Here is a 17,560-nt window from a genome sequence, read left to right as displayed (position 1 = left end):
AGCTGGGATTAGAACTCATGTCCTTTGGTCTCCAAGGCCCATGCTCTATCAGGCCATGCTGCTTCTCTCAGCTACAGAGTAATTGCTTAACAAAGACCAATGCCATTATTATTACTCAGAGCTTGGGCACGTGTAGAAATTGCAGAAATCTCATCATTACATGCAACAGGGAAGCAGGGTCATTCTTGGTTAGGCTAGATTTATTTTTGAGATGTCCGATGTAATGTAACACGATGCTTTGCTTACTGCATAACTCTTTAAAAGCCAATCTTGTCTTATGCTGTTGAGTCGTTTCTGACCCACAGAAACACCACAGACGCATCTCTCCCAGAACGACCCGCTCTCCATCTGCAATCATTCTGGTAGTGTATCCATAGAGTTTTCTTGGTAAAAATATGGAAGTGATTTACCATTGCCTCCTTCCGCGTGGTAAACTTGAGCCTCCGACCTCGACTATCTCCTGTGCCACTGTTGCCCAGCATGGGTGAGTTTTGACTTGTAGAAGATTGTCTTCCACTCACTAGCCACTGGCTAAGCTAGGAATGGAATGGGTAGGCCTCTGCTTGACTTTCCCTCCCGTAGTTGAGACTGGTAGAGTACTGGAAACTCTCCAGGTGCAACCCTGAGAGGGGCTTAAAATCCAATGCCTGCTGCTAAAATACATGTGTGTGCATACGCACCCACATGTAGCATCCTTTGGTATCTTCTGGGATAAAATACTACCCAGTTAAAGGAGATTAACAGCTTGAAAGCAGTTGGTATCTCCTCAAAGTAAATCCAACACCCTAGAACAGTTCAGTGCATATGAACTACAGCCCCCTGCCCTGTGTAATAATAACAATAACTGTGGTATTTGTTAATTGCTTACTATGTGCCAAGCACTGTTCTAAGCACTGGGATAGATACAAGGTAATCAGGTAGGACACAGTCCCTTTCCCACATAGGGCTCACAGTCTTGATCCTCATTTTACAGATGAGTTATTTGAAGCCCATAGAAGTTAAGTGACTTGCACCAGATCACACAGGAGACATGTGGCAGAACTGGGATTAGAACCCATGTCCTCTAACTCCCAGGCCCATGTTCTTCCCACTAGGCCAGGCTGCCAGCTCTCAGTAGTATGCAGGTATTTTTTTTTGATAGCTAGCCAACATATTGATGGCTGCTTTTTTGGCCCCTATATTCAATAAATGTTTTATGTGGTAGCAAGAGAACGTCTCCGACAGAATTGAGAAGGAACCTAAATCTCCAGGAAATTAAGAAACCTGCTCAACCTTCACCCTAAACCTTTAGTTCAGGCTTGGGTCTGGAAAATCACTTAACAAATTTAACTGAGCTTTGAAGGTTGCTCCTCCAGACCGCCATGTTCCAATGTTCAAAGTGGGATGTGGATGGTTTGCGGGTGGGGGGGTGAACCCAGGATGGGGGAAGAAAGGGCACAGGTCAGAGGAATGCACTGAAGGTCAGTGCACTTTTACCCCACCATGGTTGCCAAAGCCTCTGAGCCTGTTAGCAGCTTTATCTCCTCACCTGGATGCTTTTGGTCATTAATAATGAACAAGATGGCATATATTAAATGTTGACTACGTGCTAAGTACTGGGGTTAGTACAGGGTTATCATATAATAATAACCAAAACAATAACAATGAAAATAATGACGATAATAATAATTGTGCTATTTGTTACGTGCTTACTATGTGCCCGACAATGTACTAAAACCTGGAGTTAAAACGAGATAATCGGGTTGGATGCAATCCCTGTACCACACAGGGCTCACAGTCTTAATCCCCATTTTACAGATGAGGTTACTGTGGCACAGGGAAGATAATCTGAGAATCAAGACATCTGGGATTTTGCCCTAGATCAGCTTCTGGCTTGAGCCCATGTGGGACAGGGACTAGGTCCTATGTGATTCACTTGTACCTACCCATGGGCTTAGAACAGTGCTTGACACACAGTAAGCACTTAACAAATACCATCATTATCTTGGGTAAGTCATTTTCCTCATCACTGGTAAAGTGGGAATACCAGGCCTGCTTGACCTACTTCTTAGGTCAGAGATTGATCTACTTAGAACAGAAGCAGTCTCATCTGATTACCACCTCTTCTCCAGAGCTCACCACAGTGCCTTATGCATAATAGGTGCTCATTAGAGTCACTCTGAAAAAGGCACCATTCAGTCTTCACCATATGAACTAATGGACTATTAAATCAAAACAACAGTTAGCCATTATTCAGAATAGTACTCAGAAATGCTATGATAAATGACTTTCTTTCGTTACCACACCTTAGTTCTGTTTCAACTTATTCTAGTTGTTCGAACCAAACTATATCATCTTATATCCCCCGGCAGCCTCTAACAGCTCTCTGCAATGTTCATTTCCAATAGTGTAAGTGACTAGGTGTTCACCACTTCAATACAAAATAATTCCCAAAAGGCTCAGAGTTAAAAGAATGATTATTAAATCAGAGGAAGTAAACAATTGCCAAGACTTTTAATGGCCCAATGGTTCCCGGAATCACTGGTGTCATAATCAAACAGAAGCACAAGGAAACATTTCCTGAAACTGATCTCAGACAGTAAAGGGTGAGCAAAAGGTCTACAGTACTGAACACACACCCTTGGTGAATTTTAATGATGATGATGATGATGGTATTTGTTAAGCTCTTACTATGTGCCCAGCACTGTTCTAAACACTGGGGTAGATACAAGGTAATCAGGTTGTCCCACATGAGGCTCCCAGTCTTAATCCCCATTTTACAGATGAGGTAACTGAGTCAAGGAGAAGTTAAGTGACTTGCCCCATGTCACAGCTGACAAGCGGCGGAGCGGGGATTAGAACCCACGACCTCTGACTCCCAAGCCCGTGCTCTTTCCACTAAGCCACGCTGCTTCTCATACTTTACCATTTTATGAAATGGCAAACATTATTCCCGAATACCCTAACTGCTGTCCATATAGAAAAAAGCATGGGCAAAATAACTCTTGGGAATTAATTCAATCAATGGCATTTATTGAGCACTTACTGGGCTTACAGCACTATACTGGGAGTTTGGGAGAGTTCAATTAATCAATCAATCAATGGTATTTATTGAGCACTTACTGGGTTTACAGCAGGTTACTGAGACTTGGGCAGATTATAATCGGTGATACTTATTGAGTCTTTGGGTGCAGAGCTCTAGGAAAGAATACAAAGGTCGGAAGAGAACACAATCTGAAAATAAAAGATGGAGAACGGATCTGAAGACAGATACCTAGGGAGAGGACAGACACAGCAGAGATAGCACAAAAGTGCTGTGATGGTAGTTGGAAAGAAGAAAAAATTAAGTGAGGAAAACCTGAAAGTAGGCTCCCTTTGCAGAGCCTAAATATACTGTTGCAGGAGGCTTAGCGGAAAGAGCCTGGGCTTGGGAGTCGGAGGTCGTGGGTTCTAATCCCTGTTCCACCGCTTGTCAGCTGTGTGACTTTGGGCAAGTCATTTAACTTCTCTGTGCCTCAGTTACCTCATCTGTAAAATGGGGATAAAGACTATGAGCCCCACGTGGGACAACCTGATTACCTTGTATCTACCCCAGCGCCTAGATCAGTGCTCGGGACATAGTAAGCACTTAAATATCATTATTATTATTAAGTCCTTGAGAAAATACAATAGAATCTGAGGACATGATCCATGACCTCAAGGAGTTTACCATCTACGAGGGGTGGCAGACATTAAAATGAATACAGATAGGAGGAAGTAATAAAACAGAAGAGTATGTTCATAAGTATTATGGGGGTTGGGGAGGTTGTATCCTTAGGATACAGCAGAAGTGCTGAAATGGCAGTAGAGAAAATATAAAGTGGGAAGATAAATTAATCAAGGACACACACCTGGAGGAGGCAGAATTTCAGAAGGGTTTGGAAGATAGAGCAATGGTCAATCAGATGTGATGAGGGAAGGTGTTCCAGGCAAGGATGTGAGCTACTGGTAGGCAACAGGTGCAATTAAGAGAAATAATCCCTGTCCACAGCAGGTTTCCAGTCTAGATGCCAGGTGTCTTAATCACACACCCTCATCTGAGATATTACCTCTCCAATTAGCCTTATTTTAGCTCTGGGGATGGGTTTCTTGATGGGGCATATTGCTTAACCCATCTAGTTCTCTGCACTTCTGATAATTAAGTCATGATATGGCTTCACCAATAATCCTGTGACTTCACTCTCTCTCAGCTGACTCCCCCTTACCCATCGTCCCTCTTCTGCTACAATTCAGCTTACAATATTTGTTCCTCACAAGCACACCTTCTGACTATAATAATTATGATGAATTATGGTATTTGTTCAACAATTACTATGTGTAAAACATTGTTCTAAGCATTGGGGCAGATACTAGTTAATCAGGTCAGACACTGTTTCTGTCTCACATGGGGATCACAGTCTAAGAAGGTGGGAGAACAGGCTCTGAATTTCCATTTTACAGTTGGGAAACAGGCATAGAGAAATGAAGTGACTTTCCAAGGTCACACAACAGGTAGGTGATAGAGTTGGGATTAGAATCCAGGTCCTCTGAGTCCCAGCTCTATATTCTACTAGGCCACACTGCTAACTTGTTCTTCCCTATCTTTGCCCTTGTGTGGAATAACCTCTTCGAGCAGCTTCAGCAAATAGCATGCTCCCAACCCTCTCTTTCAAAACCATCCAAAGTGTTGTCCTTCAAGAAGTATTCCCTAAAAAAATCCACCACCTTCCCGATCATGCCATTTTATTGGTAAGTTTAGCACTCATGCCATTTTATTAGTAAGTTTAGCACTCCTGTGTACATCTGTGTATTTGCTCTCTAATTACTCACATAAGTGTGTCATCTGTAACGATTTCTTACACTGCTCTCCAAGGTGGATTTGTCTGTGGGTCTCTAGTGGGTAGAAGCTACATCTCTAATATACGCTGCATATTCCACAAATGCCAACTACAGTGCTCTGCTCAGGGATCCATAATAAAAGCAAAGTACTGTGGCCCAGTAGAGAGAGCATGGGCCTGGACATCAGAGGACCTAGTTTCTAATCCCAGCCCCACCACTTGTCTGCTGTGTGACTTAGGTCAAGTCACTTGATTTTTCTGTGCCTCAGTTACTTCATATGTTAAAAAAAACAGGGGGTGGGGGTGGATATTAAATCCTGTTCCCTTTAACTTAGTCTATGAGCATCATGTATTCCCAGAACTGTGTCCAATCTGATTATTTTGTACCTACCCCGGGGCTTACTACAGTGCCTGGTATAAAGTAAGCATTTAACATGTACCATTTCAAAAAAGTGGTTGCCATAGAGTATGGGCCTGTGAGTCAGAAGGTCTTGGGGCCTAATCCTGGCTCTGCCACTTACTGTTGTGTGACCTTGGGCAAGTCACTTCATTTCTTTGTGCCTCTGTTACCTCATCTGTAAAATGGGGATAAAATCTGTGTGCCCCATGTAGGACAGAGACTGTGTCCAACCTGATTAGCTTGTATATACTCCAATGCTTAGTGGAGTATGGGCCTGGCACATAACAAGCCCTTAAAAATACCACAATTATTATTATCGTTATTATTATTATTACTGTTATTATTATTATTATGTGTCCTGACTACCTTTGTGAACTGGGAACTCATGGCAGAGTTCAAAATAATCCTTCCCTCATAGGCTTGGCAGTTATAGAATTTAAAGGCCAGAGAATTTTCACTGCCAAAAAAGTTGCTTGCCAAAAACTGGGAGCGTGGATTACTGCATTTGAATGGTATCTGTTGAACGAATTATGGTATTAGCCCAAATCTCAGTTGGTCAGCAGCCCAGGGCCCTGACACATAGAAAATCTGAGGGCCCAAAAGTCCATTAAGCCCCTCCTATAGGCTGACTCAGAACCCTGCAGTGAAAAACTGAGGAGAGTACAGACAGATGGGCACAGTATTGGCAATGGAATCCCATTTAGCAGTTCTATCCCAGCAAAGGGCCAAAGTAGTGTTCTACTTTTCCAAATTCTGCTTCTTTCCTTCAAATAAAAGAGAATCCTTTGTGGGACATAAACAGAATTCCAACCTTTGAAGAGAGAAACAATGTGAGAAAGCAGAGGGCCAAGTCATGAACTCTTATCTACCCTGACTCTGAGGGCACTGCATCTGATAGCTTATGGGACAGTGGCATTTTAAAATAATTTTCCATACATACAACCCTGCCTTCAGATTTGGTTAGAATTCAAACCAGAGCTCAGTAATCAGACATCAAACACGGTGGGAAGAAATGACTCTGGGCATGACAGTGCATTGTTTTTCAGCATCCCCTGGCTACTTGAGCGTGTGTCAGTAGGATTAAGTGGTGAACTGTTGGGAGGCAACAGTAGCCCATAGACCAGCCTGGCATGCGGCAATTAAGCTACAAAGACATTAGGCCAAGACACAGATCATTATTATTACTGTTATTATTAGTAATAATGACAATAATAACATAGTGGCATTTGTTAAGCACTTACTATGTACCAGGCACGTACTAAGCACTGGAGTGGATACAAGCAAATCGAGTTGGACACAGTCCCTGTCCCTCGTGGGTCTCACAGTTTCAATTCCCATTTTACAGATGAGGTTTCCGAGGCACAGAAAAGTTAAGGGATTTGCCTAAGGTCATACAGCAGACAAATGGCAGAATCAGGATTAGAATCCAGGTCCTCTGACTCCCACATCCATGTTCTTTCCACTCCAGCTGGAGGGGTGGAAGGGATAATCAATCAATCAATCAATCAATCGTATTTATTGAGCGCTTACTGTGTGCAGAGCACTGTACTAAGCGCTTGGGAAGTACAAGTTGGCAACATATAGAGACAGTCCCTACCCAACAGTGGGCTCACAGTCTAGAAGGGGGAGACAGAGAACAAAACCAAACATATTAACAAAATAAAATAGAATAGATATGTACAAGTAAAATGAATAGAGTAATAAATATGCACAAACATATATACATATATACAGGTGCTGTGGGGAAGGGAAGGAGGTAAGACGGGGGGATGGAGTGGGGGACGAGGGGGAGAGGAAGGAAGGGGCTCAGTCTGGAAAGGCCTCCTGGAGGAGGTGAGCTCTCATTAGGGCCTTGAAGGGAGGAAGAGAGCTAGCTTGGCGGATGGGCAGAGGGAGGGCATTCCAGGCCAGGGGGATGATGTACGCCGGGGGTCGACGGTGGGATAGGCAAGAATGAGGCACGGTGAGGAGATTAGTGGCAGAGGAGCGGAGGGTGGGGGCTGGGCTGTACAAGGAGAGAAGGGAGGTGAGGGAGGAGGGGGCAAGGTGATGGACAGCCTTAAAGCCGAGGGTGAGGAGTTTCTGCCTCATGCTCAGATTGATTGGTAGTCACTGGAGATTTTTGAGGAGGGGAGTAACGTGCCCAGAGCGTTTCTGGACAAAGACAATCCGGGCAGCAGCATGAAGTATGGATTGAAGTGGGGAGAGACACGAGGATGGGAGATCAGAGAGAAGGCTGATGCAGTAGTCCAGACGGGATAGGATGAGAGCTTGAACGAGCAGGGTAGCGGTTTGGATGGAGAGGAAAGGGCGGATCTTGGCAATGTTGCGGAGCTGAGACCGGCAGGTTTTGATGACGGCTTGGATGTGAGGGGTGAATGAGAGAGCGGAGTCAAGGATGACACCAAGGTTGCGGGCTTGTGAGACGGGAAGGATGGTAGTGCCATCAACAGTGATGGGAAAGTCAGGGAGAGGGCAGGGTTTGGGAGGGAAGACTCGGAGTTCAGTCTTGGACATGTTGAGTTTTAGGTGGCGGGCAGACATCCAGACGGAGATGTCCTGAAGGCAGGAGGAGATGCAAGCCTGGAAGGACGGGGAGAGAGCAGGGGCAGAGATGTAGATTTGGGTGTCATCAGCATAGAGATGATAGTTGAAGCCGTGGGAGCGAATGAGGTCACCAAGGAAGTGAGTGTAGATCGAGAACAGAAGGGGACCAAGAATTGAACCTTGAGGAACTCCCACAGTAAGGGGATGGGATGGGAAGGAGGAGCCTGCAAAAGAGACTGAGAATGAATGACCGGAGAAATGCATCATGGTATCAAAGAATAATTTTTGGGGCATGTAGTGTAGAAGAGACAGAGAATGGTGGATAGGTCTTCCCTGTTCCCTGCCACACCCTTCTGTATGGGTAGGATTTCACCAGAAATACCACTATCTTCGAATACCAAGACATCTTTGTTAGATTGTTAGTGTCCAGTAAGGTTGGTTCTGGGGATTGAAAGATTATCATCCAGGGCAGACTGAGGTATTTCTTGAATAGAGACTCCAAAATCTTCCTAGGTGGTTTCTTGCTGTACTTTACCATCCTGATTCTCAAGAAGTTTTGTAGACTGAGTTCCTTTATACTGTAAACTGCTCCTCTAAACTATAAGATCCTTATAGGCAGGGATCATGTCTAACAACTCTATTTGGATTGTACTCTTCCTACTGCTTATTATAGTGCTCTGCACAAAGTAAATGTTCAATAAATACCACTGACCTACTGATTGAAGTACCTTGCATTAAAGAAATCTCATGGTATAATACCTACTTCTTGACTAAAAGTACACCTGTACAATAGTTTCTTATGAGACCTTATTACATCCTACCCAGACACAGTCACATTGCTGGAAAAATGGTCCCTAATTCTGTATTAGTGTTCTATCCAACATGCATTATAAGAAAACTGATCATATCTTGTTTCATCTCTATGTCACCTTGTGCTCAAGCAATGCCTGCACTCTTCCTTAAGAAAAATGGTGCTCTTCTAAAAAAAAGTGGTATTTGTTAAGCATTTTCTATTTGCCAAATAATAATGATGGCATTTGTTAAGCAGTTACTATGTGCCAAGCACTGTTCTAAGTACTGGGGGGCAGCAGGTAATCAGGTTGCCCCACATGGGGCTCACAGTCTCAATCCCCACTTTACATATGAGGTAACTGAGGCACAGAGAAGTTAAGTGACTTGCCCAAAGTCACACAGCTGACAAGTGGTGAAACTGGGATTAGAACCTATGACCTCTGACTCCAAGCCCATGCTCTTTCCACTGAGCCAAGCTGCTTCTTATAGCCACACTGCTTCTCATACCAAAGTACTAAGCACTGGGGTAGACATAAGCTAATCAGGTTGGACTCAGTCCATGTTCCATTTGGGGCTCAAAGTATTAACCCCCATTTTGCAGTTGAGGTAACTGAGGCGCAGAGAAGCTAAGTGACTCGCCTAAGGCCACAGAGTAGACCAATGGTGGAGTCAGGATTAGAACCCAGGTTGTTTGACTCCACATCCATGTTCTTTCTTCTACACCACTGATGCTTCTCTTTTTTTATGCTTAAACCTTGGTTACCTCTAGATTAGCTACTGGTAGCAGAAAATAACTCGGTAAAATGTAAGTCATTCAGAAATCAGAATTAAATTTATCCAAGTAATTACCATCGATACCCCCAATGGCTATACTTGCAAATAGAAGACCAAATCCAGAATTTCCTTAACTACGCACAAGCATTCTTTTCCCTTGTCAGAACTGGTCAGAGCAAGTGTACCCACGAGTTTCAGGGTCAGTCCGGTCAGGCATGGATTTTGGCCATGAGACTGTATGCTTGTGCATTAATATGACCAAATTATGGGGATCTTAAATTGGGAGGGAGGAATGGGGTTTGTCGGTTTGGGGAAAGCAAGAAAGAGTCAGAGGCAGAACCTGAAAAATACCAAAGTAAAAGAAGAGAGACACACAGGGAGACAGCAACCTTGAGAGACAGCAAGTAAGACAACAAAAGAAAGGGGAAGAAAGTGAAAAAGAGAAGAGCTAGGCAGAAAGACAAAACAAAAACAATCAAAAACTCCTCACCATTGGCTTTGAAGCAGTTAATCACCTTGCCCCCTCCTACCTCACCTTGTTACTCTCCTACAACAACCCAGATGGCACACTTCATTCCTCTAATGCTAACCTTCTCACTGTACCTCTGTCTCATCTATCTCACTGCTGATCTCTCACCCACATCTTACCTCTGGCCTGGAATGTTGTCCCCCACTTCAAAACCTTATTGAAGGCACACCTCCTCCAAGAAGGCTTCCTCTGACTAAACCCTCCTCTCCCACTCCCTTTGGTGCCGCTTTCACTTGCTCCTTCATTCATCCTCCCTCCCATCCCCACAGCAAATATGAATATATCTGTATATATCTGCAATTTATTAATAATAACAATGATGGCATTTAAGCGATTACTATGTGCCAAGAACTGCTCTAAGTGCTATTTAATCTACTCATTTATATTAATGTCTGTCTCCCTCTTTAGACTGTGAGCTCATTTCGGCAGGAATGTGTCTGCTGTTATACTGTACTCTCCCCAAGCTCTCAGTACCGTGCTTTGCTCAGAGTAAGCGCTCAGTAAATAAAATGGAATGAATGAATGAATGAAAGACAGCATGAGCACATGAGGGTTGGTAAAAGCTAGGTGCTCACTGAAGGTCAAAAGGAGAAACACACCATAATTCTGTTGGAGGAAATGACAGCAGCATGAAGTGTTGGGAAAACCGCATCAGTCGGTCAATCGTATTTACTGAGCACTTACTGTGTGCAGACCACTGTACTAGGCACTTGGGAGAGTACAATATAACAGACCCAATGAGCAGCTGCAATCACTCCTAGTCTGTTGATCTGTCTCCACAGCTGCTCACTTTACTCCAGGCTGCTGCTGCAAGGAAAAGGCTCCTTGCCACCACAACTGGTGCTGTTGCCTCAGCTGAAAGCAAGAATTTTGGAGTCAGAAGGCCACAGCGTTTCATGATTACCGAAGGTGGCATCTCACCTGACCACTGCTGTCACTCCAGATAAATACTCCACTAGAAAACCTCTTTCCCAACATCCACTATGACTTAGGCACCCCCAGTTTATATGACAGAGTTAATAATTTAACATAGAGGGGTAAGTGTAAATACTTTTTTTCTTTAAATATTATAAAAAGGGTAAGGTATCCGCCAATAAGATAAATGCTGCCTATGGATTTCAAGATGACACCAAGCTGACTTGTGGAATGACAGAATAACAGCTGGGGAGTCCTCTACCAGACCCCTTGGATCAGGGCAACCTGGGATTTTCCTGTATCTCCTTCAGGCTGGGGCATCTTTCTAAGCGCCAACTGACCTAATTCCAAGACATGGGCCCCTCCCACTATCCTTTGGCCAATTCAGATTGCACTGCTAGAACATGTAGGTGTAAAGGACCTAGTGGATAGAGCACAGGCCTTGTTGTCAGAAGGTCATGAGTAATGATGATGGTATTTGTTAAGCACTTATTATGTGTGAAGCACTGTTCTAAGAGCTGGTGGGGATACAAGATTATCAGGTTGTCCCACATGGGGCTCACAGTCTTAATCCCCATTTTGCAGATGAGGTCACAGGCACAAAGAAGTTAAGTGGCTTGCCCAAGGTCACACAGCTGACAAGTGGCAGAGCCAGGATTCAAGCCCATGACCTCTGACTCCCAAGCCCACACTCTTTCCACTGAGCCTGGCTCTGCCATGTGCTTGCTGTGACCTTGGGCAAGTAACTTCACTTCTCTGTGCCTCAGTTACCTCACCTGTAATATGGGGATTAAGACTTTGAGCCCCACTTGGGACGGTGACAATGTCTGACCCAATTTGCTTGTATCTACCCCAATATTTAGTAGAACAGTGCTTTGCACATAGTAAGCGCTTAATAAATGTCATTATTATTATTCTTATAGTGTCTGGCACATATTAAGTGCTTAACAAATACCATTACTATTATTATTATTATGAAAAAGACCTCTAATCGAAAGGTTTTTAGTGAGGGATGGTAGGAAAGCACTTCAGAGCACTACAGGCAGATTACGGGAATGGGGAGGAAGGGATAGTCAGCAAGAAACAGCATCAGCAGGTGAGGAGAATTTTGAAGCTCTGGACCATAGCAGCAGGTTTTTTCAAGTCATTTGCCCTGACGGTTGCTACTCTTCACTAGTCAATCAGTTAGTCCCGTTGTTGGGTAGGGACCGTCTCTATATGTCGCCAACTTGTACTTCCCAAGTGCTTAGTACAGTGCTCCGCACACAGTAAGCGCTCAATAAATACGATTGAATGAATTAATGAAATCACTCTGCACATATTCACAGTTTTACTAAAATCTCATCTCCTCCAGGAAGTTTCCCTCACTAGGGCCTCATTTCCCCTACTCCCTCTTCCTTCTGCACTGCATTTGCACCCTTTATTCACCCCTCCCTCAGCCCCACAGAACATCAATAATAATAATGATAGTATTTGTTAAGCGCTTACTATGTGCCAGGCACTGTACTCAGCACTGGGGTGGATATAGGTAAATTGGGTTGGACTCAGTCCCTGTCCCACAGAGGGCTCACAGTCTTAATCCCCATTTTACACATGAAGGAACTGAGGCATAGAGAAGTGGGAATGACTTGCCCAAGGCCACACAGCAGACATGACATGGGTGTGGGAGTCAGAGGACCTGGATTCTAACCCTGATTCTGCCATTTGTCTGCTGTATGACCTTAGGCAAATCACTTAACTTCTCTGTGCCTCGGATATCTCATCTGTAAAATGGGGATTCAATCTCATGGTATAATACCTACTTCTTGACTAAAAGTACACCTGTACAATAGTTTCTTATGAGACCTTATTACATCCTACCCAGACACAGTCACGTTGTTGGAAAAATGGTCCCTAATTCTGTATTAGTGTTCTATCCAACATGCATTATAAGAAAACTGTACATATCTTGTTTCATCTCTACAGACCCATGCTGTAGCCACTACACCATACTGCTTGTGGGCAGGCAACATGTCTACCAATTCTGTTGCCTTATACTTTCCCAAGAGTGTGTGCTCATAAATACAATTGATTGATCGTGCTTTATTGAGCACTTATGTGCAGAGCACTGTATTTAGCACTTGGGAGAGTATACTATAATAATAACGGTAGACACAAATTCTGCCCTCAAGGAGCTTTAAAGTCTAATGGGACACCTCAGTTCCAGGAAATAGAGTTCGGGGTGGGTTTGTTGTGAGGAGGAGAGGAAGAGGAATACAGAAGATTCATTTAAACATTCAATTGCATTTATTGAGTGCTTACTGTGTGGAAAGCACTGTACTAGGAGCTTGGTAGAGTATGACCTAACAATAAATGGACACATTCCCTGCCTAGAAGGAGTTTACAGCCTGGAGTTGTTGAAGTGTTAGGTGTGAAGGGGCTTGGATAGAAAAAGAGGTTCAAGAGGAGAAGTGGTTAATTCAAGTACACTCGCAATCACTGGGATGGGGTATGTTTAAAAAAAGTTGGAAACCCTACCTCTGGTCTTTTCTTGAATAATTCTACAAATCACTCTTGATTGCATTTGGTTGGAAGGCAGACATGTTATAGTTTGTTTCTCAAATGACAGAGAGAAAACTACACAAATATACATATGCAGATATATAAATATACACATTTGAAAATGTGGCTGGACTCGCATTTGAAAGATCTACCCAAACTGAACAATGCTGACCAGCTCCAACTCTGTGGCCAGGGGCACCTCATTTGTTCAGTCAGTTTTACCGCTCTCATTCATTCATTGTCGTAATTATTGAGCGCTTACTGTGTGCAGACCACTGTACTAAGCGCTTGGAAAGTACAAGTTGGCAACATATAGAGACGGTCCCTACCCAACAATGGGCTCACAGTCTACAGGGGGGAGACAGACAACAAAACAAAACATGTGGACAGGTGTCAAGTCATCAGAATAAACAGAAGTAAAACTAGATGCACATCATTAACAAAATAAATAGAATAGTAAATATGTACAAGTAAAATAAAAAGAGTAATAAATCTGTACAAACATATATACAGGTGCTGTGGGGAGGGAAAGGAGGTAGGGCGGGGGGAAGGGAAGGAGGAAAGGAAAGAGGGGGCTCAGTATAGGAAGGCCTCCTGGAGGAGGTGAGCTCTCAGTAGGGCTTTGAAGGGAGGAAGAGAGCTGACTTGGTGGATGTGTGGAGGGAGGGCATTCCAGGCCAGGGGGAGGACGTGGGCCGGGGGTCAACGGTGGGACAGATGAGAACGAGGCACAGTGAGGAAGTTAGCGGCAGAGGAGCGGAGGGTGCGGGCTGGGCTGTAGAAGGAAAGAAGGGAGGTGAGGTAGGAGGGGCAAGGTGATGGAGAGCCTTGAAGCTGAGAGTGAGGAGTTTTTGCTTGATGCATAGGTTGACTGGTAGCCACTGGGGATTTTTGAGGAGGGGAGTAACATGCCCCGAGCATTTCTGCACAAAGATGATCCGGGCAGCAGCGTGCAGTATAGACTGAAGTGGGGAGAGACAGGAGAATGGGAGATCAGAGAGGAGGCTGATGCAGTAATCCAGTAGGGATAGGATGAGAGATTGAACCAGCAGGGTAGCAGTTTGGATGGAGGGGAAAGGGCAGTTCTTGGCGATGTTGCGGAGGTGAGACCAGTAGGTTTTGGTGACGGATTGGATGTGAGGGGTGAATGAGAGAGCAGAGTCAAGGATGACACCAAGATTGCAGGCCTGTGAGACAAGAAGGATGGTAGTGCCCTCTATGGTGATGGGAAAGTCAGGGAGAGGGCAGGGTTTGGGAGGGAAGATAAGGAGTTCAGTCTTGGACATACTGAGTTTTAGATGGCGGGCAGACATGCAGATGGAGATGTCCTGAAGGCAGGAGGAGAAGCCTGAAGGGAGGGAGAGAGAGCAGGGGCAGAGATGTAGATTTGGGTGTCATCGGCGTAGAGGTAATAGTTGAAGTTGTGGGAGCGAATGAGTTCACCGAAGGAGTGAGTGTAGATAGAGAACAGAAGGGGACCAAGAACTGACCCTTGAGGAACCCCTACAGTAAGGGGATGGGAGGGGGAGGAGGAGCCCACAAAGGAGACTGAGAATGAACGGCCCTCACGGTCAAAAACCTTGCTTGTAAATCTGTTATGTAGAGAAATGGAAACACAGGTGAAAGGAACCCTCAATCTCAAATGAGAGGGCTGAATCTTAATTTTCGGGGGGTTCCTTTAAAAGAGAAAAAGAGAAAAGGGTGAAGGGATTGAACTTTTAAATCCATCCAAAGTGATGAAAGAAAATGCCTCCTGGCTACTAAACTATGATTGCTAATTGAGGCTCATGGGTGGAAGATCTAACACAACAGTGATGAATACTGACTTTACACAGAATCAAGATGACACATATTAAACGCCAGCAATGAATCTTTCCTTGAATTCCACAGGGAAATTCCAGTCTAAAGAATCTGTCTGCATTCCTCCTTACAAGACATTTCCTTCGACGCATTGGATCTGTACTCCTTAAGAACTTAAGATACTCACCTCACCTTCAGCCCCAGAGCACTTACAAGCATATATCTTTATACACAGCCATTTCCCCTAGCTATAATTTATTTTAATATAATAATAATTATAATTGTGGTTTTAAGAGCTTACTATTTGCCAGGCACTGAAGTAAGTGCTGGGGTGGATACAAGCAAATCAGGTTAGACAAAGTACCTGTCCCACATGGGGGCTCACAGTCTCAAACCCCATTTTACAGATGAGGTAACTGAGGCACAGAGAAGTAAAGTGACTTGCCCAAGGTCACACAGCAGACAAATGGCAGAGCCTGGACCACAACCCAGATACCCCGCTAAACTGTAAGTTCCCTGAGGGCAAGGATCATATCTACCAACTCTATTGCGCTCCTAAGTGCTTAGTACAGTGCTCTGCACAGAAAGAGCATATAGAGAAGCAATGTAGTATAGTGAAAAGAGCACGGACCTGTGAGTCCAAGGATCTGGGTTCTAATCCCAGCTCTACCAATTACTTGCTGTGTGACCTTAGGCAAGTCACCCGACTTCTGTCTCAGTTCTCCTGTTTTCCCTCCTACATAGTAAGTGCTTGACAAGTACCATAATATATATTATATAATGGTATATGTTATATGGAGAGAGAGAGAGAGAGAGAGAGAGAGAGAGAGAGAGAGAGATATCTATACCACTGACTGAGGGATTGACTGGTCTCCAACTGGATAAAGCCCTTATGACCGGACAGGTACCAATTCAGAGCAAAATGTCAGCTGCCTTTCATTATAGCACAATTAATTTTTTAAAGAAAAAGTCATCCAAATCTGCATAAAAGTATTCATTCATTCAATCGTATTTACTGATGCTTACTGTGTGCAGAGCACTGTACTAAGCTCTTGGGAAGTACAAGTTGGCAACATATAGACATGGTCCCTACCCAACTTGCACAATAATGAAGCCCTTAGTTAAGAGTTAAATATTCAAGGCTTTGTGGGACACACCAAAGCATCATTTTCATTTCCTTTTTTGCTTACATAATGAGATTTCATTTTTAATTGTGAATTTTCTCCCTCCGAGGGGAATTCAGCCGGCATATTAGAGAGCATTCTTAATGTGAAATGTGTTTAATTGGCACCATGAGTACCAACGATATTATTCAGACTTTAAAGCCTACAAGGTATAGATTTGTCTAGGCAAACTCAAGGCCTGTGAAGAAATCCTGTGGGTGCTTATGAGCTCAGAACCCCACTCCTTGTGACTCTTATGGCTACAATTTCTACATCTCCATGCCTGGGAGACATTTGCTCTGGAATGCACTTTCTTGCACATTCTAAGACCACAGTGATAGCGAACGATACAAAATATATGACTTTGGTGCACTGCCACCTTGTGGTTTCCTTATGGTATGAAAACACTACACTTGCTCTGCCTTAGAAAAGGCTCCCGTTCTTAAAATAATCTCTGGTCATATGCCAAACACATGAATAGTGTTATTTGTGGTAAAAGTTACTTTTTTTAATCAACTCTCCAGTCTAGACTATTTGGATCGCTTAAATTCAGATGACTTTCTTTTTCAGTTCCACACAATTTGAAGTCACATTTTTCCAAATAACTCCAGCGCTTAGAACAGTGCTTTGCACATAGTAAGCGCTTAATAAATGCCATCATCATTATTATTATTACACACTCACTGAACTGAGGAACGTGGCCCCCTATTCTGCCTTGCTTTTCACCATCTCACTCTGCAGCGTGAGCCTCATGTAACGTCAGGAAAGCTCATGGCTGCACAGCCATTGCTGGGCTCTCTGAATTCATGAGGGGAAATTTTGCTCCTCTGGCCCTACTAATTTTGTTTTCATTTTTCTTTCTATACTGTTTATCTGCCCTTATCATTTATGATGTTTTATTTATTTATTCATTCAATCAATCATATTTATTGAGCACTTACTGTGTGCAGAACACTGTACTAAGCACTTGGGAGAGTACAATACAAAAATAAAGAGATATTCCCAGCCCACAACGAGCTTACAGACTAGGAGGGTGAGACAGGCATTAATATAAATAAATAAATTACAGATATGGCCATAAGTGCTGTAGGGTTGGGAAAGGGGAAGAACAAAGGGAACAAGTCAGGGCAGTGCAGAAGGGAATGGGAGAAGAGATGCCCTACCCCCTTCCCCTTCCCCACAGCACTTGTATATATTTGTACATATTTATTACTCTATTTTATTTGTAAATATTTATTCCTCTATTTATTTTACTAATGATGTT

The 17,560-nt window shown here is 43.7% G+C and overlaps 1 protein-coding gene and 1 non-coding gene across 3 annotated transcripts in view; both read right to left on the bottom strand.

Moving 5' to 3' along the window:
* ANK3 (ankyrin 3) overlaps window positions 1–17,560 on the bottom strand; it is a 710,530-nt gene that overhangs the window by 376,664 nt on the left and 316,306 nt on the right. The gene's annotated exons all lie outside the window — the stretch shown is intronic.
* Window positions 495–632, bottom strand: LOC119925958. The gene has a single exon (XR_005449879.1). It is a non-coding gene; the product is annotated as a small nucleolar RNA SNORA7 (small nucleolar RNA).

This window comes from Tachyglossus aculeatus, chromosome 3, assembly GCF_015852505.1.
Source record: "Tachyglossus aculeatus isolate mTacAcu1 chromosome 3, mTacAcu1.pri, whole genome shotgun sequence".
Classification (NCBI taxonomy): Eukaryota; Metazoa; Chordata; class Mammalia; order Monotremata; family Tachyglossidae; genus Tachyglossus; species Tachyglossus aculeatus.
The sequence above is the reverse complement of the archived record's forward strand: the minus strand, read 5'-3'. Positions and strand labels throughout refer to the sequence as shown.